A 25,797-nucleotide genomic window follows, 5' to 3' on the forward strand; every position below is an offset into this window, starting at 1 on the left:
CAATAACACAATCTAAACGAATAAACTTCTAATGAGCCGCTTGTATCAAATCAGTATATAGGGCTAAAAAGAAATCTCTTGACGGTCATATTTTTCAGTTGACCAATACATTTTTGAGAGTTCCTAACCATTTAATTTTCGTAAACATAATGATAACTCAAACATACAGACTTTTACATTCTGACACCTAAGAAATTGGACACCTACCTTGCGATTTACTTATTCGTTTTAAATATTTCCAAATATTTTGTTACATAAACATAAAATATTCAATTTCCTCATATACAAATAAATATTGTACCAAGTTTTCCTAGAGTATCAAATATCTATTTGTATTTGTTCAGACAGTATTTCTCAAGGGACTACATCTCGAACATCATCGACAATCGCCAACAAGCTTCGTCCTTTCGTGTAATGTTGACGTTCTCCCTTTACAATTAGGTTTCGTTTTCATTTAGATCGAACAAATTCGTGCCCTATTAATTGTTTGTTTAAACACGTTAATAAAGATGAAGTGGCGCACAGATGGCGCTCAATGCGACAACGGCGATATTGGACGGTGTTTGCTAGAGATGGCCGGGAGAACAATCAGAGAAATAACTACCAGGGATTGCAAATAGAAAAGCAAACATATTTCGCTTAATGGTGGAATATAAAGTATATCATAAGTGTTTTACTAAAAATAACATTGGATTCATATAATTATAAATGTAGTTGCACAAGAGCTGTTAAAACGAATAGAATGAGTGAGTTTGGAAGCAAGGCTGTCCATAAATAAATCAAAAACAAGGATTATGATTAATGAGTTAAAAATTTTACTTAAATTTTTAAAAAAGTTTTTATTTAAAAACCTTTTTCAAAATTTAACAGACACAGTTTTTTTTTCTAATTTCTTAAGAGTAGTAACTGGTTCTCCTGACCAAGAACATCTAAAATTATGGAGCACAAAATTCTGCAAGAAGATGGTATTTTAATCTCTTTTTTAGTTGAGGAATTATCAACTGCAGTGATAATGTCCTAAGAAAATCTTTCGTGAGAGTAATTTCTAAATTTGTAACTGATTTGGTTCTATTTGCACCATAAATAAACTAGGCATTAATACATGCACAAACAATCATGGCATAAAGAACTCTAAGAGCGAGGCCCTATTAGATAGATAGAGATAGGTACTCAATAGCCGCTTTTCTTTGGGATGGCTACCTAGAACAAATTAATTTTAAGTTCATATAAAATGACTTTAACTTACCCCACAGTAAAAACTCCCAACAAAAACAAACAGATTATAATTATAACGTAATTTATTCACCAAAAAATTAGGTCAGGCACGTGCACAGCATACTATACGCCGTCAACTGTAGTTCTATACTGGAGCAAAAGTCCCTAAAACCAAATATTAGCAAACAACAAGGGGGGGGGGGAGAGATTGTTATGAAAAAATCGAAAATCTTATTAAATTAAAAAAAATATATATAGCAGATGCGAAAAATAATCGTCAAATTCAATTTGATTGCACCAAATAATGGTTCTTCTTCTGCTTATTTATCTTCAGCCTGTGTTCGTCCACTGCTGGACATAGTCCTGTTCCATTTGCTTCCATCGATTTCTACTCTTGGCAATTCTCATCCACTGCTTGCCCGAAACTTGTTTGATACCATCTACCCGCCATTTCTGCGATCTGCCTACTCCTCGCCTGTTCTCTCTTAGTTTCCAGTTTGTCAATCTCTGTGTCCATTTTTCGGGATTTTCTTCGGCAACATGTCCGACCTATAGCCACTTGAGCCTTACTATACGTTCTGCGACATCAGTAATCTTTGTTCTTTCACGAATATCGAATGTCGATATTTCGAATCCTGTCTCTCAAACTAATCCCTAGCATGGCATCGCTCTTTGGGTTGTACTGAGCTGCTCTAAGGTTTTATTTGTAAATAATGGTTAATAGTTATTAGTTTGTGCTATGCTTATTTTATTTACACAAATAAACTTATATTCTGTATTCTGATGTAAAATCACTAAAGGTTATTAGCGGGGTATGGTGGTTCCTGTTTATCTGAACCATCCCAGATAATTGAGGGGTGGTTACCCCCTACCATAAGGGTTGATGAAGTAACAATACTCACTGTAAATTCATTTATTGGTACGTTGAAGTAACTACGGTAAAGAGCTGGTGGTATAATATTTAGTAGCTATGATGTTTACCCGTTGTGATCTCAAATACCAATGACTAATCTTTTCGCAATGAAATTGGAACTAAGAATGTGGATTCCCTTGTTTACTGTTTTGGTATAAATAAAAGTGAGAGTGTTTTTTATTAAAAATGCTGTGTCGGCTTGATTATAAATAAAGGATACTATTTGTTATTGCAAACTGACCTTGTATCGAAAGCCGATACAGGTGTGGTAATATGGGTCAATCATGTTTACTATAAACAAACGTATTTAACATTTAACTATTAAAAGAATTTGTCTTGTACTTAATAAGATGATTACTAAGAGATGAAGTGTATCCCAGTACATCTTCTCCTTCTCTCCAAAAATTTTCTGACCACGGAAAAGGAAGAAAATTTTCTGATAATACCACCAACTGCTTACTGCCTTTTAATCAATACAAGTTAAGTTTTTATTTCCTATAACTAATAATTAAATACAAAAAATGTTCGTTATCAACATTGTTCCCGTTCCACTTGTCACTCACTGTGTTCTCGGATTGTAAGCATATAATCTATTCTTATGTATTTCCTTGATTTTATTGTTTTCCATTCTGATCTTACAATTAACGTTATTTACCTCTGTTATTGTGAAGGGGCCTACCTAAAGACTATTACACTTACCTTTCTCTTCCCTTTTTACCAGGACTAGGTCTCCTATTTTAAAGTGTTTTGATGATGTTTTGGGCTTATTTTCTTCTTGCCGCTCTTTTTTGCCTTCCTTGCTTTCATTGCTTCTAGTGAATTGACCTATCGTGTCTATGTATTCTGTGTCCTCTGGTTTAGAAGAAGTGTCCGATATCACGACTTCTTTGACATGTGTGTTCTGTTCGGTTTGTTAATTTGACATTCATGGCATTATTTAACGTATTTTCTTACGTCTTTTTCTAAATTTTTCCATCTGAATCTTGCTTTTAGCTTCTTTATTAGTCTATTTTTCTTTAAGTGTCCTCCAAACATCGGATGATTATGATATTCTTCTATTGACCTGTGTTTATCTTTGTCATCTTCTATTGCTTCTGGTACTTCACATATGTTCATTTCTACATTCTTCAATATTTTGTTTCCTTGTTAAATAAATTCATCTATTGTGCACAATTTAAAAATAATATCGTTTACGTATATCTTTACTTTACCTATTGCATTCTCTACCGCCAGCTTATCAAGCTGTGCCAACATTTGGTTTAAATCGAAATGATTGAATCCTGTGGCTATGCTCTTGCTGCATTTTATTTTGTTTTTGACCCTAATGCTCAGTCTTGGTGAGATTAGTGTATCCCAATACAGGGGGAATGCACGGACAGTCAGATATCCCTATTCCACGAACATAAGACTCTCTTGAATTATCTCCACAACGAATATTTTACTGTGCAAAATATGAAGAACGAAAGTAAATTGAAAATTACAGTGTTGTTTATTGGAATAATTATTAGAGCCATTTACTTTCGTACTTCTTATGTTTTACACTAAATTATTCGTTGTCGCGATAATCCAAGAGGGTCGTATATTCGTCGAATGACCCATATAATACAAAACATACAAATACTATGTACACTTATGCCTATTGACTGACAGCAACGCGGTTCCCGCGTTTTCACAAACTTTGTTTATGTGCCGGCAACTCTGTTCTGGCGTTCTTTATTGTAGGGGAGCCCAAGCGGGGATTTTTGCAGTTACTCGAGCGCGTCATATTATTATATGGGGAGAAACCTGGTGCCCTGCAGATGTACCTCTACCATATATTAACTCACACAGGAGAGTTCGTTAAGGGGGGCCCGAAAAAAATTTATCCTTAAAAATACTCGAGATTGTCAGATTAAGATAAGGTAAGTTAAGGACATGCAAAATAGTCTATATTTCAAAAATCTGACGATTTGAGCGGGGCGTAAGGAAATGGGAGAGTTAAAAAGTTTCACAAAAAAAAAGCGAATAATTCGCGAAATGAACGTTAGATCGAAAAACTAAAAAATACCTTTTCAATATTTTTCAAAAATCTATCGAATGATACCAAACATGATCTTCCACGGAGAGGGGTAAAGGGTAAATTTAAAATTTTAAATACAAATCCCGCGATGCTGCAAAATAGACTTAATCAATATTTTTGAAAAATCTACCTAATGGTACCCAACCCGACCACTCACGGAGGTGGGGTGGGGAATTACTTTAAAATCTTAAATAGGAGTCCCAAATTTTTATTTCAGATTTGGATTCTCTACGTAAAAGTTAGCAACTTTTATTCGAAACATTTTTTCCAATTATGGAGAGATGGCGCTATAATCGGAAAAAACGATTGTTGGAAATGGAAAATTAAATTAAAAATGGAAAGTCCCCACTAAAATGAAACACTTTACTTAACTTTTTTTGGTTTTAGGACCTACTCTTCACAACCCAATAGGTCCCCAAAGCGCTCGAGGGACTGCATATTTAGCATACTTCGCTGCCCTACTATTATAAATAATATGATTCATTTTATTGGTCTAATATTTCGCTCAACCAATAATGAAAGGAAAGATCTAGAAAAAGAGAGGACTAGGAAGGAAAAGACTATCGTGGCTGATGCTAAGAAACATCCAACAATAAACAGGGCCAAATTTTGAAAAGCTAAAAATACAGCTGAATACAGACAAGAATTTGCAATTCTAGTCATTGAGGAGAGGGCACTTTAAGGAGAAGAATAATATTTTGCTGGCATATGGATATTATTATCATATTGTGGGTGGCAGTCAAAAGGTTGTTTGGTCGGTTATTGCATTTGTTGCCAGAGAGTCCACTTCCTCATTGCCACTTACTTCCATATGAGAAGGTACCCAGAATATCTTTTTGCTGAGTCGGTAGATAAGACAATTCTTCTTAGATCTCGAAAAGTATATCGTGAGTGGTATATAAATCTTTTACTCCATAAGTAATGCGCTCATTGAATCGGTGATGCAACAAATTTGCTTTCACGGATAGAGCAACATTTTTTCTTACCCTTCATTACTTTTAAAAGCATAAGTGAAGATTTGATGAGATGTTGAGTATCTGTAAATTAGGTGATTAAAAGCTTGCTGGATAAAAAACGGTGTGTAGAATATTTGGGGAGTTCTTTTCGATACGTACCTATCTTTTTTTTTTAAGGTTTGATCATTCAGGGAGGAAAATTTACACGAATAGGCATAGTAAGACTGAGCTGTTCTAATTTAAGACCAATACGTTTTAGTCGCTCAGTAGATGGTAGCATCTTTCTTGAAATATATCCTGTAATGATAGGAAGATACATTTATTGTTCTTCAAAACATTGCTAAGTAGGCTACGTTGCTTTAGCTTGCTAAAACTATGGCAACATGATTCAGTGATAGGAGTTGCCTTTAAAGGAAGTTCATTAGCCTGAAATTGTAAGATATTTACTGGACTGGTAATTGTGGCACCTGAAACTAATCTCAAGCATGCTTTTTGAATATACTTAGTCAAGCTTTTTAAAGGGGTTTTTTAAAAGATCTATTATATGAGCAGTATCTTAGCTTAATTATCTGTGTAGAGTAAGTTAGGTTGTTGTATCAGCTCCCCAAGAGGTATTTGATACTATTTTTAGTAGCTTAATTTTGAAAAAAATCTTTTAGTTTATATATTATCGTATTTAATTTACGACGAAGTAGAACAATAACATTTATTTATATAAAGTAACAATTTTTAGAAAATACTTGGCAGTAACTGCATTGGACACCTCTAGTGCCTATGGTGACGACGGTGACGATGAAGGGTCAATTTTCAGTCGGATTCACGTGACGTAATCACAGCCAGGGATGAGAAAAATCAATTTTCCGAGGGGACAATTGCATTATAAACAAAAAAGGGTTGTATCAAGATTGGAGTAACATCAACAAAGCTGCTATGCGTAGGGCGTTTCTAACAAAATTTATGAAAATGTGCACGAATAACAATTTGCGAGGCAGGAAGCGAGAAAAAAATCCGGATAAGTTTCGAGCGAAATGCAGGTTACATACCCCTAATTACCAGCTGTTGAATAATACAAGAACTCTCGACATTTTTGGGGCGAAATTGGCAATTTTGTAACGAATAAATAATGACGAAAAAAACCCACTAGACAAAAACGTTAAATTAAAGTAGTTGACAAAATTGCTGGTAAATTGAATATGAGTTTTATTTTCAACCAGTCAATTACTGTTCAGTTTTTTAAACGTAGCTCTTTTACAATAATTAATATTAGGACTACTTGTTTATGTCCTCGATTTTGAGTGCTCTGTAATTCAAAATGTTGTAGCCACCTGCAACTAGTAGCGTTAAAACGTTTTAAAAAACATATCTAATAAATTACAGCCCCACTTTTGTCATCAAAAACTGGTCCGCAACTTATTTGAGTAATATATTATTTCCATTAATTTATCTGTAGTTTTTAATATTAATATTTTTCATTGAGAGGAAGCAAACTGGAGTGCTCATTATTGGGTGCTTAAACCAAGGATATAAATTTGAATTTTGTCAGCCCATAGAACAGGCAGGTTTTAGAAAAGGCGACTGAACAAACGTCTTTTAGAAATAAATATCTTATAAAAATATGTACAGAATAGTGTAATAAACAAGTAGCTTTAGTTTTTTGGTGGATTACAGAAAGACTTTTGACACCATAAATACAAATCAACAAAAAGTACAAGCATTGACATAATGCCCAATAGGGCTTTTCATTCACAGTCATTTGTTTCGAGCTTGTGTCATGTGTCACATAATATTAATATATCTACGTCATATGTTATTGGTATATACCAATGATACAAACCAAAGACGTATGACGTAGCTCTATTAATATTATGTGACACATGGCAGAAGCTCGAAAAAATGACAATCGATGAAAAGCCCTATTGACTATGGGTATATAAATATAATTTAACACATATACCAAGACACAACAATTAAGGTACGAACAGAACAAGTAGGTCGAGGTTGAGGTGTAGGTTGCGGTGAATGCTACTAGTTGAGTTGCGGTCGATGTCGACAGCACATAGCAAGGAGGTCACCTGCGCTGTCAGTCGAGCTAGAACCACTATCAAGTGATGTAGTTTAATGGAATTTGAATTACAAAAATACTGTGCTTTTGCGATGTTGTGTCAGTCAAGTGATGATAGTGATGAAATATCAGCTGTAAATAATCAAATCCTCCTTCATATTTAAAAAATTTACCGTATTTAAGTGCTTTAGAAATTCAAAAATAAACTAAATACAAAAAAGGGATTATATAAAAAGTATCAACTCAGATAGCGCAGGTAATGACAACTTGTCTTCGAACGGACCAATCACAGGGAAGCATCCTTGTAGGCCGCGCAGTAGACATCCATGTAAAACAAACTCATTTTATTTTTAAAAGCATCGATGTAAACCTCCTGGATGGCATCGCGCTAAACCTCCACCGCGACTTACCTGCTCTGTTCTCTTCCATTTACTACAATGTGTTTGTTTTTCATGGATATCGACATCGACCGCGACCTCCACCTCCATCGCGACCCACTTGTTCTGTTCTTACCCTTAGTTTTATAGTGGGTGATCGTGAAACTACCGATCATCGTGAAATTACCGATACAAGGTAGGGTACGTCAGGGGACACCATATTACTGAAAATTTTCACTACTTTTTTGGAATATACATGTAAAAGGGCACAACTGGCCGATAAGGACATAAATATAAAAGGAGAAAGGCTTAGTAGCTACCTGAGGTTTGCAGATAATATTGTGCTAATAGCAGACAGGGTAGATGAGGTTAAAGAACTTTTTAAATCAGCTCTACCTTTCCTCGCTGGAAGAGGAATGGAAAATAAATATATCTAAAACCTAGATGATGACTGTGATATACTAGGTTTTAAGTTATTCGTATTTCGCGCGGTGTCACTGCCCATTGTTGACAGCAGTGACCATCCCACTACTCTGTAACAGTATATAAGACAATTATTGTAACCTGTATTCGACCTCTTGTATGTTACTTCAACTGTACAATAAAAATAGTCCGTTCATGTCCGGCTTTTATTTAAAGTTGTAATTTCTCGAGCACGTGTCAGCTGAATAGCTAGCGCTGATACATTACATTGACGACGAGGATAAACTCTTACTTAAGCCCAAACGTGTAAAAAATACGTAGTGAAAAACGTATAAAAAATAGTGAAAAAGTGTAAAAATGGCGGAATCTATATGTGGTCAATTACGCGAGTTCTGTTTGAAGAGTTCAAACTGGTCAATTTTTAAAGCGCGGCTAGGAAACTATTTCGCAGCAAACGGTATCAAAGTCAATACGGAAGCAGAGAAGATGAGAGCTATTTTAATAAACGCTTTAGACGAGGGCGCATATCAGCTTATTTTCGATCTGGTAAGTCCTGAAAACCCAGAAGAAAAAACGTATAATCAGCTTCTTGCTACATCAGAGGGATTAGCAATAATTTTTGGAATTTTAAAATTTAGTCAATATTTATATAATAAAAAATTTATTTTAGTTACTGATATGAGGCCACTCTTAACTATTTTTGGCCCGAAAAAAGCAATACCACAATTTTCAGCAAATCGTCTAAGGCGATGGGCAATTATTTTATCGGGATATCAATACGAGGTAGAGTATGTTTCAGGTGGAAAAAACAGTGCAGATTGGCTATCACGTTTACCGATTAAAAATAGTAAAGATTTTTTATTAAGTGATTCAGTTGAATTTGATTACTATAATTTTGTAGAGTCAAGTCACGATTTAAAATTAAATTTCGAAAATATTAGGCAAGCTACCAATTCGGATGCTCTGCTTACTAAAGTAAAAAAATTTATTACAAATGGATGGCCTAAGAAAGTAAAGGAGGCTCAGTTGAATCCATTTTTTGTTAAAAGATGTGATTTTTGTATTAAACAAGATTGCATTTTTTGGAATCATGGAATTGTTATCCCTTATAAGTTACAAAACGAAATTTTAAAGCAACTTCACAATACACACATGGGTATTGTTAAAATGAAAAATTTTGCTAGAGGTTATGTTTGGTTTCCAAATTTAGACAAAGAAATTGAAAAAATTAGCAAGTCACGCGAAGCTTGTACGCTTCATTCCAACAATCCCCAAAAAGCGGAAATAATACCCTGGTCGTGGCCAAAAGGTCCATGGGAAAGAATACATCTAGATTATTTTGAGCTAAAACGAAAATATTACTTAGTCATTGTAGATGCATTCTCAAAATGGTTGGAAGTTTTCGAAATGTCAAGTATAAATTCTGTGTGCACAATTAAAGTACTTAGAAGTGTATTTGCTAGGTTCGGCCTGCCATTAACGTTAGTTTCAGATAATGGTAGATCTTTAGTTTCTGAAGAATTTGAGTATTTTTTGACACAAAATAACATTAAACACTTAACTAGTCCTCCGTACTCTCCCTCCTCCAACGGAGCTGCAGAAAATTCTGTAAAAACTGTTAAAAACGCGATTAAAAAAGCTCTTGAATCTCGTAACAATGGAGATATTCATTTGGCATTAGTTAGATTTTTGTTTGACTACCGTAATGCACCGCATGTTTCTACTGGTGTTAGCCAAGCGATACTCATGTTCGGTAGACAGTTAAGAAATAGGTTTTCAACTCTTTTGCCATCAGAACACACAATTACAAATAAAGGCTTAAACACTGTTGAAATACGCAGAAGGGTCGAAAACGTACAAAATATGCAGGTAGAATATAAAGGTGGTAAAAATAATATTAATTTTGAAATAGGAGAAACAGTTTTAGTCAAAGATTATAGAAATGTTAATTGTCCTTGTTATATTAAGGGAAAAATTGTAAAAATTTTAAGTAAGCGAACTTACTTAGTTGAAGTGATCGATTTGCAAAAAACTTGGAAAAGGCACACCAATCAAATCAAAAAGTTTGAAGTTGTTAGTAACAAAGTACCACACATTCCAATAAAATCAAACATTTCAGCTAACGACGTTCAAGAAGGCAATAAATCTGACAAATGTCAAAACGTTCAATTAAAAGAAAACCTTGCTGAAAATGTTGCTAAAGACATTCCTCAAATTTCACAGCCTTCCTCAGAAAATAACTTTAATAAACACGACAATCAAAACACGCCAATTTTAAGACGCTCTAAACGTAATAAAAATAAATGATTGCTGAAACTTGTTAAAAATTCTTGATGGTTATATACTTTGTTTTTGTTAAAAAAAGGTACCTAGTTATGTATTATATTAGGCTGATAAAGTTATAGGATAAAAGAAAATTTTTATAGATGAAGGATAGGCATATATTTTTTTTTGTGTATTTACAGACTCTGAAATTAATATAAAGTGTAACATTATAAAAATTTCATTTCACTCTTATTAAAGAATTAAGTAGGTAATAATTATTTTTTTATGGTATGTTAAAGTATGAAATATTTGCATATTTTTTTTAAGGGGAGGAATGATGTGATATACTAGGTTTTAAGTTATTCGTATTTCGCGCGGTGTCACTGTCCATTGTTGACAGCAGTGACCATCCCACTACTCTGTAACAGTATATAAGACAATTGTAACCTGTTTTCGACCTCTTGTATGTTACTTCAACTGTACAATAAAAATAGTCCGTTCATGTCCGGCTTTTATTTAAAGTTGTAACTTCTCGAGCACGTGTCAGCTGAATAGCTAGCGCTGATACTTACAATGACAAATCTTGGAATTTAGCGAGGATATATGCATATGAACAAGATGAAAATACCAGGCATTTTCAAATTTTACCGACATATGTCTTAAAAGGAAAACCTTTAATCAGTGTGTTTAGCCAATGTTGACTTATGGAGACGTTGACCGTTACAAAGAGAACAGTGCATAAGATCCATATGGCTCAAAGGCAAAGGGTGATGGAGCGTGCTATGTTTGGAGTTTCATTACGAGACAAGATCTCAAACCGCCAGCTACGACGAAGATCAGGAGAGCCTGATGTGGTAGAGAGAATGACAAAGCTGAAGTGGAACTGGGAGGTCACGTGGCCCGAAAGACCGAAACCAGTTGGACCAAGCGGCTACTTAAATGGAGACCAAGGAATTATGCCTATTGATGCAGAGATTGTCCGCCAATACGTTGGACTGACGATCTAAAACGTTGCCATAGCAATAATTGAATGAAAGAGGTACAAGATCGAAACAGATGGAAAATTATGAGGGAGATGATGTTCAGCATTGGACCAGCGAAGATTGAATAATGGTTGCTTCTTCTAATTCTTCAGTTTTTATTTCTTCTATTTGTTTTCATTTGCTGCTAACTGCTCTATGGTTTCCTTTGTCTCTGTTTCTTCAGTTTCCTCGGCGATATATTTTTTGTCTTTATAATATTTTCACGCCTCTAACATTTCTCTTTTCTTTTATTTGGTTATGCCAGTCATTTACTTGTCAGAGTCCTTTTTTCTTTCCTCTTAGGAAATTCTTACTTCTGTTGTTGTCTTTAGAATTTTGGATTAGTGATTCACTAAACCCCTTATAATTATTTTTTCCTTGTCTTGGTAGTTCTTCTACTGTATTTCTATGTTCTTTTTCTGTCTTGTTTCGATCTTGTCCTATTATATTTCGTTATGTTTTGTGATTTGATTTTTATCTGTTTTTGATAATTATGTCTTCATAATAATAATAACAAAGGAGATGATTACAGCTGGAGGTCAAACAATTTTGGAGGCAGTTAAAATCTGAATGAGCAAGTGTCTCTTTGGAGCTGCTATAACCTCTAAATATTCCCTAAACACTGAAAAAAAAAATTATAAACCAAAAAAAGCTTGGGGTGCATTTGACCCGCACTCGGTATTTAATGTAAGTTTTTAACCACGGGTTTACGAAGGTTGATTTATTTGTGTAGCTAACCATTCTATAAAAAAAGGCTTATTCGAGACTTGCTCTAATTAGGATTTTTGCAATGGCTGTGTACGCAATTATTAAATTCTGCTCACTGAATCAAGTCCCAAATATCTAGTTCATTATTCGTAATTAATTTTTTGCTACGTTGTTCAAATTTTGTTGCTAGTTACAATATCACCAAGCATGTCATTAGCTGATAGTCAATATTAATTTTAATTTAAATGAAAAAATTATTCGCCTGCAGTTAAACATTTAGTATAAATGTTAATTATTGAACCATTTTAGTGGTTTGTCGATTATAATTTAAAAATAAGTTTTTAATTAAAATTAATGAATATACAATTTTGAATTCATAACAATTGTTTTAATTAGGAAAGTTTGTAACACTAAGTTTATTTCATCTATAACTAATAGTCTAACATAGACAAACTCCACTTGCAAGGGTTGCCTATTAAAATCGTGTCATAGCTAAACTTAAGGAGGGCGTAGGGGTTGAAATCAATATTTCAAGCACATTTTTTTTAAGTATGGTAGAATTATTTTATTTTTAAATTAAATAAGCATATTTATGTATACTTATATAACATTAGTATAACTCATGGATTATTCAAGAAAACATTCAAATAAAAAAATTGAAAAATTAGCCAACGGTGGCAAATTTGTCTTCTTCTTTATGTGCCATCTTCGCGACGAAGGCTGGCAATCATCATCGCTATTCTAACTTTTGACACTACAGCTCGAAAGAGTTCAGTTGAGCTGCATCCAACCATTCTCTGAGATTTCTCAGCCACGATATTTTTCTTTTACCTACTGCGCCTTCCCTAAATCTTTCCGTGCATTATTAATTTTATGAGCTTATATCTGTCACCACGTGTTATACGACCCAAATCTTGCAGTTTTATTATTTTGATTGCATCCAGTATCTTCCTGCTCTTCTCTATTCTTCTTAGTACTTCTTCATCGGATATTCTGTCTGTCCAGGAGATTCTAAGCATTCTTAGATATGTCCATATTTCAAATGCTTCCAACCTATTGAGGCATTGTTTATTAAGGGTCCATGTCTCCACACCATGCAAAAGAACAGAAAATAAATAACAAATTAGTACTTGTTTTTTAGGATTTAAGCTGAGGTCTCTAGGCAAAGGTATCTAAGCTTCTTGAGAAAAATTTTTAAAGACACCTTAAAAAACAATGAATGTGGATATCAGAATTCATCATTAGATCGTGGTAGACAAAAAATTCAAACAGATTTTATTAGCTTATTAGTTTATCGACCGTGCGCGAGTCGCGGAGAAATATTGCAACTATCTTAAATAATTCATATTGTCAATTGAAATTGTCAAATTGACGTATATTTCATACCTTCTGTCAATGAAGCAGAAAAATTATATATTGCTCCACAATATTGATATGATATGCAATTATTATATAAAGGTAAATTTAATTAATTTTATTTTGCTTGCAGTACTGCATTTTAATAACTAATTTTATTTACTATATACAATTGTTGACGTTTTCACAACATAACCTGAATCTTATTTTTTCTTCTTATTATTTTTTTGGACTATGGCCTTGACAATTATACAGTAACCAGGACTAATATAATTGGCCAATATAATTAAAAGTGCGAATTTTAGTATAGAGCGTAGAAATAGGGGTCGCTTTGTCGAACTTGCACGGTCCCAATACAGGGTGTCCAGAAACTCTACAGACAAACGAAGACAGGAGATTCCTCAGATAATTTTAAGACAATTTAACCCAATTCACCTAGTCCGAAAATGCTTCTTAAGGGAGCTAGAGCTCTTTGAAGATGGCGTCATGAAATTAGTTTTTCTTAAATACCTCCAGAACGCTTCTATTTAGAGAAACGAAAATTGGTATGCATATTTTCTTTTCATAGATGAATCGATTCCATTCATTGCAAATTTCTAGTACCAGTCATAGGCGTCCGTTTTGGGTAGAGCAACAGGTATTTTATCGTATAACTTTTTTGTTTTTGTCCATAACTTTTATGCATTTTTGACACCGGATTATTAAATCGTGAGGCATTCTAGTACTAAAAGGTACTCTTGCTTTAAGTCGGTAGGACACACCGTTTTCTAGAAAAATCAATTTGAAAGTTTTTCGTTTTTGGAATTTGAAAAAAAAATTGAAAGAACTTTTCAACAAAAAACGAAGTATTTTACCAACATAAAGTAAGAGTAAGTTTTAGTACTCGAATACCTCATAATTTAATAATCTAATGTCAAAAATGCTCAAAAATTCAAGACAAAAAAGTTATGCTATAAAATAACTGTTGACTTACCCAAAACGGACACCTATGACCAGTACTAGAAATTCGCAATTAATGAAATCGATTTATCTCTGGAATATAAATAAACGTACCAGTTTTCGTTTTTCTAAATATGTAGTTTTTTTTTAAACCTTTTTTTTTATATTCAAAAACGAAAAAGATTTAAATCGATTTTTCTAGAAAACGGTGTGTCCTACCGATTTAAAACAAGAGTACCTTTTAATACTAGAATACTTCACAATTTAATAATCTAGTATCAGAAATGCATAAAAGTGAAAGATAAAAAAGTTATGCGATAAAATAACCGTTGCCCTACCCAAAACGGACGCCTATGATCGGTACTAGAAATTTGCAATGGATAGATTAGATTTATATCTTGAAGATAAATACGCGTACCAATTTTTGTTTTTCTAAATAGAAGCGTTCTGGAGGTATTTAAGAAAAACTAATTACAAGACGCCATCTTCAAAGAGCTCTAGCTCCCTTAGGAAGCATTTTCGGACTAAGTGAATTGGGTTAAATTATCTTAAAATTATCTGAAGAATCTCTTGTCTTCGTTTGTCGGTAAAGTTTCTGGACACCCTGTATACAACATGACAGGTGAGTAGTTCAAGTAGTTTTTGAGTAACAATGTCTACAGCCTTTGAAAAAAGCAATTTTGAGGAAAACGCATTTAAGGTATTGTCAAATTTTATCTTTAATTTGTTTTTTGACTATTACATTGTAAAGTGATGCGAATCGGAATATGTTTTTGAATCGCGGAGTAATTTACAAAAAGAAAATGGCGTTGCAAAGCTAGTCGAAGGTAGGGATATTCAACACTATCTCCCTACCTCACTACCTTCGACTCACTTTGCAGCAAGTTCGCGCCAGCGCGCTTGAGCGTAGTGAGAAACGATGAACAGTTTTGTTTTGTAAATTACACCCTTTTTTGAAAAAAACAAAATTCGTTGTTTTGATTTCTGAGCGATAAAAAAAAGTCAATAGTCGACAAAATGAAAAAAACTCGATAGCGTAACCTCGAGAGACTCATAAGCTAATAAAATATTTTTGAAGTTTTTGTTTACCATGATCCAATGATGAGTTCTGATGTCCACCGCAAAATTCATTCTTTTTTTAGTTGTCTTTAAAAATTTGCCACCGTTGGTTTGTTTTTAGATATTTTTCCATAAATTTTTTCTTGAATATTCTATAAATTGAACTGAATATGCTTATTTAATTTGAAAATAAAGTAAACGTCCCTCACTTGATGATAGCTAGGACACGATTTTGATAGGCAATACATGCAAGTCTTATTTGTCCATGTATGAAATTTAAAAAAAAAAGTGTTTCATCTGGCAAGCAGATGGGTGCGGGTCGACCTATATTCGGATTCCATACTATAAGTTGTGATACGAAATTTTATATGAAAAGAAATATTTTTTTCAAGAAATTGTTTATTTAATTTAATGGAACAGGTGTTTAAACGTCGACTAAAATGTCAGAATGACCAAAAACTGCGTTTTTACGTCACGCAATAAAAGGTTTTTCTATACAGAGATGAGTGCGCTAATAACCGGTAAAATAACGCAAAAGATAAAAAAAGGGGATAAAAATAATGTGAGAGAAAAGTAAATGAAACTAATAGAGTTGGCAAATTTAGCAATAAAAACCTATAAATTTTTATTCTATTTATGGTTTCCCACCTTTAGACATATCAGAGGAGTATAACAACTAAAATTGTCACTGTCATAGTGTCAGTTGTCAAAACTTGTCCTATACTTCTAAAGGTGGGAAACCATAAATATAATGTAAATTTATAGGTTTATATCGCTAAATTTCTCAACTCTACTAGTTTAATTTCTTTTTATCTCACAACTTAATATGTTTTTCATATTTTGCGTTATTTTGCCGGTTGCACTGTAGAATTTTTTTAACCTTGTGTTTCTTGAAAGTTTATTAAAAAGTCGTATTTCTAAACTTTTAAATAGAATTTGATGAGTATATAATTTGTTTAAATAATTGAAAGAAGCCACCAAAATATAAATTAGTTTGCCAGTTATTCTATTTGTTTATTAGACATTTTTTTCTTGCAATTTAAAAATGCGGTTGCTATCGTTCTATTTTATATTATTTTTAGTGTTTTTCCATAGTAAAAACGTCTATTAGCTGTAAACAAGAGATAATCAAGAGATAAGAGAAAGAAAAAGATAAATCCACCTTCAATTTGATGGGGGCCTTCTTTAAAACCTCTCTCTTGACACAGGAGTAAGAATGCTGCGATGTAGTGCTTTGTAGTGTTGAATCGTGAGACTCTAACGAAGATATGTGCACAAAATTGAAAAGCATTTGAGATGTGGCTATATCAGAGAACACTTAAAATTCCGTGGCTCACCGAATCAAAAATGAGAAGGTTCTCAGAAAAATGAAGAACAACCAAGAGGTACTGACCATCATCAAATCTTAGATATTGAAGGGGCATTTAATAATATTACTACCAGATTTTAGATAGTGGCTATGAGTAGACATCTTCTCAAAAATCTGTCCACAGAAGACTTTTACTATTTAGGATACGCTGGCGATATGGCAATCGTTGTCAGGGGAAGGTTTGCTCAGGTGGTGTCTGGAAGAATGCAAGCAGCCCGAAATATAGTTGACGACTGGTGTAAACAAGAGACACTGATAGTCAATGCTCAGAAAACACAAAACGTCAACTTCACCAAAAAGAGAGCACTACAAGGCCTAAAGCCAGCGGCGCTGGGAGGAAAAGAGATTTCATTTGCCAAAGAAACAAAATACCTTGGGGTTTATTTTGATCATAGGCTTACATGGAATACTCACATCTTAAAAACCACACAAAAAGCTACTATATTCTTGGACAGATGTAGAAGAATGTGTGGTAAGAATTGGGGGCTTAACCCCAAAATGACTCTATGGTTATACACAAGGGTTATTAGACCCATGATAACCTACGGCTCGGTGACGTGGTGGACAAAGACGCAGCAAGTGGGAGCAGCAATAAGGCTGCTAGGTAATACACAAAGGCTAGCATGCCTGTGTATTACGGGGGCCATAAAAACCACTCCTAGAGCAGCGCTAGAAGCCCTGCTGAATCTACCTTCAATTTATATCTTTATGCAGGGCGAAGCCAGATGAGTGATGCACAGAATAATATATGGTCAGCCACATATCCAGGTGCATGGTGCTGACAATAGAAAGCTAATCGAGGAGCTAAAAGCCGATATAAAGATGGGAAAGATCGATGCAACAGCAAGAGATATAGCTTTGACAATAAGTTCAAAATTAATATACCAGGCAGGGAAGACTGGAAGGAAGGCGTACCCATACAGGCTATTGCTACCTGGTACACTGATGGCTTAAAAACATCGGAAGGTGTGGGAGCCGGCATAGTAGGGAAAATTCAAGGAATTCAGTTCCCGGTTAGTCTATCAAAGGATATCACAGTTTTCTAGGTGGAAATAACAGCAATCCATCACTGTGTGGAAGAAATAGAAAGGCAGAAAAGAACGTTCCGTTCAGTTGTCATCTTCACAGATAGTCAGGCAGCGCTTAAGGCACTCAATTCTGTAGAAGTCAATTCTAAGCTAGTATGGGATTGTGTGAGTGCCCTAAATAAACTAGAAGATCGTAGCAAGGTTACGGTAGCCTGGGTACCGGGGCACAAGGGTCATAAGAGTAATGAAAAAGCAGATGAAATGCCCAAAAAAGGCTCAAAAATGCCATTCGTTGGACCGGAACACTTCTGCGGCGTTGCAAAGGCAGTTACAAGAACGGCTACAAGAAAGTGGGTAGCTCACAAACCTTTGGAATGGTTTAGGAATTCACCAGGTCAAAGACAGGCGAAACAGTTCATTACAGAACATTGCCAAAATTTACGGCAGACCTAATAAGCAAAGACAGGAAAAAAGTCAAAGCCATAGTAGGTCTGCTAACAGGCCACTTTAAGCTAAATGGGCACTTAAATCTGATGGGATTGGCAGATGACGACCTGTGCAGATTCTGCCATCTGGAAGAATAAACAGCAGAGCACATTTTATGTCATTGTGACAGTATAGCAAATGTGCGGTTCTTTGCATTAGGAGAACAAAATCCAACGGTAAATAGCTACACGGAAAGTTCAGTCTCAAAGCTATTAGACTTTTTAAAAAGGGTCAGGCTATAGAATGTTTTCTAGGACTAGAGGACCATAATAGATCTGAAAAGGTAGCAGTGGAATAGGCCAGAAAGCCACCTGTGTAAATCTATCTATCTAATCTCAAAAGTTAGAATTCTTTGGACATATTATGCAAAATTAATCCAGATATGACCTAATACGTGCCATCATGCACGGAAAATATTTGGAAAGCGAGGTCCAAGAAAAAGAAGATCATCCTAGTTAATTAATCTAGAACCAGGTTCAAAACAACACCTTTGCAGCTTTTTCGCGCTGCTGCAGGTAAGATAAAGATTGCCATGATGATTGCCGACATTTTTCACTGTTACAACATTTTTTCTGTCTTCTAACAGTAGTAGAATATATTTTTAATTAAACAAATTACGTAAATTCTTCTTTTTTCGTCCATTACTTTAATTTAAATAAATAGTTTTGGATACACTGTATGTATAAATAATTATATTAATGTTTATATTACTTAACTGAAAATTGAATAACCTTTCAAACGAACTAGCACACGACTCCTATTTTCAATAAAAAAATCATCGATTACGTCATCACGCCCCGATGAATGACGTCACTATTATGTTATAAAATATGCCAAAATATTCTTTTTCTCATGATCATCTTTCAGTGCGTCACAGTTTTTCGATTTCTTTCTAAAGCATTAAATTGTATGTGATAGAAAAAAAAGGCACGTCGGTGATTACTTTTAGTTCTGTGATTATTCTAGTTGTCGATAGATGGCGCCATAATTAAAAAAAATAATTTTTTATTTAATAAATTATTTTAAAATAATTTTTTTTAATTAGATAATAATATTACAAATATAATCTGTATAATTTATAAGACTATACAAATCAAAGAAAATACCATTTTATAAATGCAAGAAACATATTTGATTTGTTTTTATTCTAAATTGAAAATAAAATGTGACAACTGTCAGATTTAACTAAAATGTCATGTTAGAATAAATGTCATAAATGTGTATTATCACGGACTTACCCTTTTTCCTATCATTTGTGATGCACTGAAAAATGATCATGAAAAGGTCAATATCATAATTTACAAAAATAAAAATTGACTTGTTTCATGATTTTTCCTTAAATTCGCCGCCTTACGAAATAACAAATGTATTCAAAACACCACCCTCTATATTATACGATACTCTAGGTTCACTAACAGAAGAATCAGTCAATGTAATAATGCGTTTTCTTGCAATTAATAAAATAAGCTTATAAACTGCAATGCGTTTTCTTGCAATTAACAAAGTAAGCTTACAAATTGCAAGGCTCAACTGTTATAAATATTCGTGTTGTATGTTTCTAATTCATTCATGTTTTATTCATATTTTACCTAATCTAATTAAACTACTATCATTACATCACACCTCGCCAAAAGCTTTTACAGCTTTTATATATGTATGTATCGGTTTTAGAACGTCTTTCGACGTTGTCCGATGCCTAACTTCCACTTCCTTCTATCATCCCATTGGCCATCTCTAAGATCCCTTGCACCCATTGCTTTGGTTGCCCCTTCTTTCCATGTCTTTTTGGGTCTTCCTCGCTTTTTGCAGTTTGATGGTACCCACTGCATGATCTTTTTGGGCAATCTTGTGTCTTCCATTCTTTGAACATGACCATACCAAATCAACTGTTTTCTCTCAATGTCTGTTGTTAAGTAACCATCTATTCCAATTCGTCGTCTTACTTCCTCATTTCGAACTCTTTCCCTACGGAATATACCTAACGATCTTCTAAACACATCCATTTCTACAGCTTCTAATTTTCTCCTGTTGTTCTCGGTTATTCTCCAAGTTTCTGCTCCGTAAAGTAGGCTGCTTTTAATAAGTGTTTCGTAGATATTGTATATTCGCTGTATTCCTATTTCGGAGCTCAAAAGTATTCCATTTAGGCAGCCAATTGTTCTTCTAGCTTGTGTTACCCTTTTCTTTATTTCCTCATCGTCTTTTCCCGTTCTATCCAAGATTACTCCCAGGTACGTGTATTCACTACAGCATGCGATTTTTTCATTACCCTTTAGTTCGATATTGGATAACTCAGCTCCTATGGGTATGATTCATGGGCTCCACTGTTCATATTCCTCCTTTAGTTTTCTTGCCATATACTGTAGGTCGTCTTTATCATTAGCTATGATCACTTGGTCATCAGCAAATTGTAAGGTATATAAACAAACCTCTCCGAGGTCTATACCCATACCGTGGCATTTACGTTTCCACTGGTTTAGTGCTTTCGCAACATATATCTTGAACAAAGTTGGTGAAATACAGCAGCCCTGGCGCGGACCCTTGTTAACTATGAACTTTTTAGATATTGTGTTGCTAATTTTTACTTGTGATGTGGAATTTTCATATAGATTTTTTAAGGCGTTGACTAGAGTGTAGGTGATGTTAGTTTCTTGTAGTGTTTTCCACAATTTAGTCACAGGAACGCTGTCGTATGCTTTACGGAGGTCAACAAACATGAAATGGGTCTCTTGATTGGTTGCTGATTTTTTTTCAATTAATTGTTTTAGGCAGAAGACATTATCTGTGCAAGTCCTTCCAGCGCGGAAACCAGCCTGTTCTTCTTCATCTTGTTCCCTCTACTCCATCTCAATGAGATTTCTAAGATTGCTCCCGTACACCCGGCTTAGTGTACTAGTTACCGATATTCCTCTGTAATTTGAGCAATCCTACTTATTTCCTTTTTTATGAATGGAAGAAATATAAGCTACTTTCCATAAACTGGGTGGTGTGACACCGTTTATATATTTGTTCATACACCAAGTAAGCGCTCTAAAGAGTTTATCTGTGCCACATTTTATTAATTCGGCAGAAATATTTTCTGGCCCTGGAGCTCTACCATTGTTTAGTTCATTCTTACAGCTTTTACAGTCTACATAATTACATGACAGCCTCTAAATCGTGCTGGTAATCGCCTTGCAGCAAAACCAAAAACCCCAAAAAAAGCGAATTTTCAGCCATATATGGAAATTATACATGGGTATTTACAGATGGTTTTTTAGATCCCGAGTCAAGGTCAGTAGGTTTTGGGGTACACATACCCTCAATCAATTATAATTATGCATCCAGATTACATGAGCACACTCAAATATGCACTGCAGAAATTATTTCAAATAACAAGGCTGTATCTGTTTGTATTGAAAGAAATATAAAAGAAGCAATAATTTTTTCAGATGCTAAAAGTGCTATCCAAAAACTACATAACACCACCTGGGGGACAAACAATCATATTTTAAACCTAACTAAAAGACTCGTTATTGAGTCAATGGAAGCAGGATTTAATATAATCTTAGCTTGGATTCCAGGTCATACTGGAGTAAAGGGAAATACAGAGGCTGATAAATTGGCAAATTTAGGCAACACTTTAAATGTTGCTGCAGACATTAAAATAGATAAATTTGACTTTTTACCTTTTACTAAACAAAAAATTGTAAATGAGTTTAAAGTTGAATGAACAACACAGTTTAAAACTAAGGGGAAATAGTATCAACAATGTCAAAGTGATTTTTCTACAAACCCTTGGTTCCACAAATTCACATTTGTGGTAGGGATGGCGGTTTTTGACAAAACACCGCTTTTCGGTTATACCGGTTTTTTTTGCTTACGGTTTAACCTGGCGGTTATAACCGGCCAAAAAACCGGTTTTTGGAAAAACCGGTTTTCGGTTTTTTTAATCCAATAAGTTACAAAGTTACATTTACAATACACTTTAGTTTGCGATACTCCATTCGACTCAATATCAATATGATCAAAATAAGAATACTATCGAAAGGACATGTATTACTTTTAACATGTTTGTATATTTGTAGAATAGGTACATTTTAACTCATTTAATACTTCCTGTATGAGTGTATCGTTTTGAAAACGTAGCGAAATTCTTGGAGATTCGTATTCGTAATCAGTCATTCGATATTCATAGTCAGAGCATTATTTTTGGTAATCAGAAAAAGTCATTCACCCACTTTCCATGTCAAGAGTTAAGTGTGAAAAATAGATGATGTTTGCGTCAAATTCAACCAGATCACTTCTTATGTAAATATTATGATTACAAATACCTTTTCAAGGTAATATTATAATAAAACTTAATAATTGTTTCTGGCTGATGTGAGATTGCATTTTCAGTTTACTTCTGTATTTTATAAAATAAAATAAAATTTGAATTATGGTTTTGTTTGGAATAATTACTTGAGAATAATAATTATGATTGGGATCCAAAATAATACCTAACCTAATCCTAATCACCGTAAAAACCTAATAACCGGTTTTTACTTTAAAAAGAAAAAACCGGTTATAACCGTGACAAAAAAATAACCGGTAAAACCGGTTATTGCGAAGTAAAAAAACCGGTTTTAGGTTTAAACCGGTAGGTTTTTCCCATCCCTAATTTGTGGATCGAAGGCACTTGACATCTCTTATTAGAATGCAAACGGGTCATTGCCTCACACCAGACCATTTGTTTAAAAACAATTGTAGTGATACTCCATTTTGTGAATGTGGACAAATAGGAAGCATAACTCATATATTACTTGAATGCCCAATTAACAAAACAAATCAATTTGACCTGCACTGAACCAAAAAAGTACGTAAATATAATGAAAAAAACATTGATTCAAAAACGGGGAGCATTAATTTTCATAAAGAATAAAGATCAGTATCATTGTGTAGCAAAAATACTACTTTGCAGTAGTATTTGTTGAACTAAAATGATTAGATGAAATGAATGAAGGAGGGTGATGAACTGATAATGGAAGTATGGAAAGACAGAGGCAAACTGAATAGAGTTGGCTAGCTATAGATGCAAGAGAGCAACTTGACACTCAAGGATGGATACGGCTCGTTTGCATGCCTGTCGAAGAACAGTAGCTCAACCTAAAGAGAGATGATGACTAGAAAAAGGGAAATCTTTTAAGATAAAAATATATGTTCAGAAAATAAATTAGATAAATATAATAATATAATAAAAATAGAAGAATATAAAAGATAAATAAAATAGACTGAATTATGGGCGCCAGAAGTTGGAATGGACCAAACTTCCAGGTATCTTACACTGCTGTTAAATAGTAAATATATTAAATTCAAAAATGGGAAAAAAAAATAATTGATATACAAAACAAATAAATATTTATTAAATATAACTACTTAGATTTTTGACAACCTCTGAGTTAGAAAAATACAAACTATGTAACTCTAAAATGACAATGGGAAATAATTACCTATAGTAATATAAATATAATCTATAGTTACATTAGTAATGGGGTAGCTCTTATATGGAGCGTACCCCCAACTTACATATACTAGGTTAAATAACAACCTTCACCAAATAATTGTACGATTGCAATACGTACAGCAACGTTAAACCCTATAGAACTAATGAACCAGAATATAATTAAGGGAGGATTATTCACAATGAATAATTTCCGTAACTCTCAAAGAGTTAAATAGGCACTAGCCTCATTAAGGTGAACCTACGGTCTACTTGATATATAAAAATCAGTTGCTTCGACACGTAGTCACTAAAAAATATAACAAGTAAAATGGATAGCTATTCAAAGGGAATAGCGTCCAAAGATATAATTAAAAATTGATTAAATGAATTTAAGTAAAGTTAAGCAAATAAGTTAAATAATTATGATTGACTAAAGAAAGATTAAAGTTATATGAATAAGTTAATAAATTAAGCAAATTAAGAGGAAAAAGTATATAAATTTAAATTGATAAGTGGAGACAAGCAAGGTTAGTACTAAAAATATAAAGTTAATTAAGTAAATAAATGGTACAAGTAAATTTCAGGTAATATATAAAGGTAAAGAGAATCTCATATGGGGAAAAGATGATCTGAGCTCAAACCTCTTTGACCAGAGAGTTTACTGGTTTGGGGAAGACTATCAACTATTATAGATATATAAAAACAATATGCAACTTAAATATTGAAACAAAATATGTGCGATAAACTATAAAACTTAATCATCAAAATAAATGTCCCGAGTCTTATACAAAAAATGAATGTGGTGTAATAGTGGAAGTGACAATCACTAGCAGATACCAAGTGTCCCAAAACAAACCCTATATGGTCCCCGAGAGTGTCCTTGCTACGGATTCCAAAATCCCTGGTAGGCGAATTAGCACAGGGATGGTGCTAGCTTGTACCAATTAATATACCGATGCCCTTCTGGGGTGCAGAGGGCAGGATACAAAGTAGGTATGTGGGAGGTTCTCCAGGCTGGTCTCCAAATGACCTGGCTTGGCGTAGAACGGTTGCTCCCAGTTGTGAGGGGAGCTGACGGACTGGTTACAGTTTAAGATTTCCCCCAAGTGGCTAAAAACAAACATGTCCCGTTTTAGTTTCAATGTCAGAATCTAAGGAAAGGTCAAAGAGCCAAAGGAAAAGAAATGAGATATCTTTGTTTCAGAATGAACAACAAAAAGATCATTAGCAAAAACAATGATGGATTTGACCTTGATTCACATTACACACATTAATTTGGGATTTAACTTTAAATTCAATATTTAATACAGAATATGATTTTTATCTGAAAAATATGTCTATAAAGGGTATTTTTTTTTATTATTAAAAATGGTATGGGATAATGTAATGTGCTGTAAATTTTAAGAAAAATACTGGCTTTTGGAACGAATTTAAGGTGGCTAGAATACACACAACCTAATAGAATAGAGAATAATGAATGCAATCTGTAAAATTTGAATTCAATATTATGAGGTTGACATAACCCCACAAATCAAATGATATAATTTACAGGATATGTGACAAGATAATCTTCATCTGAGTGTATATTTTCGAACTATGGATATAATTAAAGATACTAAATTCAAAGAACAACTTCGATTCATACATTTACAGAAATAAATTCAATAGGAATTTAATATGACATGATAGCGGCCATATTCGTTCCTTTTTCTCAAACTTTTTTAAGAGTCAAAAAAAATTTACCGGATGACATGACTTCCAATTCCTCCGGGATCTCCCAAAACTTAGTCTCCTAGCTTCTCCAAAACACCACCAATAATTTGCCACTAAATATCACTTATAAAAGCTTGAAACTATTGTATTAAAATTTCCGTCCTTTTCAATCAGCCATACGCCACTTTTCCGTTCTAGCGTACCAAGCGAAGTGTCCAATATTTCCTGTCGTTAGACGAGAAGCCCCACAGAACGAAACTCACATGACAGCGAATGGTGTCTAATACCAACTGAAGTACTTGTGCCAACTAATAGTTAAGTATGACGTCAGTCAAAGATTTATTTTAGTCAGATCTTATTATTTTTAAGTATAATTTAATGAC

At 33.9% G+C, this 25,797-nt stretch overlaps 1 long non-coding RNA gene across 1 annotated transcript; it reads right to left on the reverse strand.

The window, feature by feature from the left end:
* Positions 1–23,599: 23,599 nt before the first annotated feature.
* On the reverse strand, positions 23,600–25,586 carry LOC126887845 (uncharacterized). Its single transcript, XR_007699233.1, has 2 exons — positions 25,445–25,586; positions 23,600–24,811 (listed from the first exon to the last, which is right to left on the reverse strand). It is a non-coding gene; the product is annotated as an uncharacterized LOC126887845 (long non-coding RNA).
* Between the last annotated feature and the right edge of the window lie 211 nt (positions 25,587–25,797).

Source organism: Diabrotica virgifera, chromosome 7 (genome assembly GCF_917563875.1).
Source record: "Diabrotica virgifera virgifera chromosome 7, PGI_DIABVI_V3a".
NCBI classification, from domain to species: domain Eukaryota; kingdom Metazoa; phylum Arthropoda; class Insecta; order Coleoptera; family Chrysomelidae; genus Diabrotica; species Diabrotica virgifera.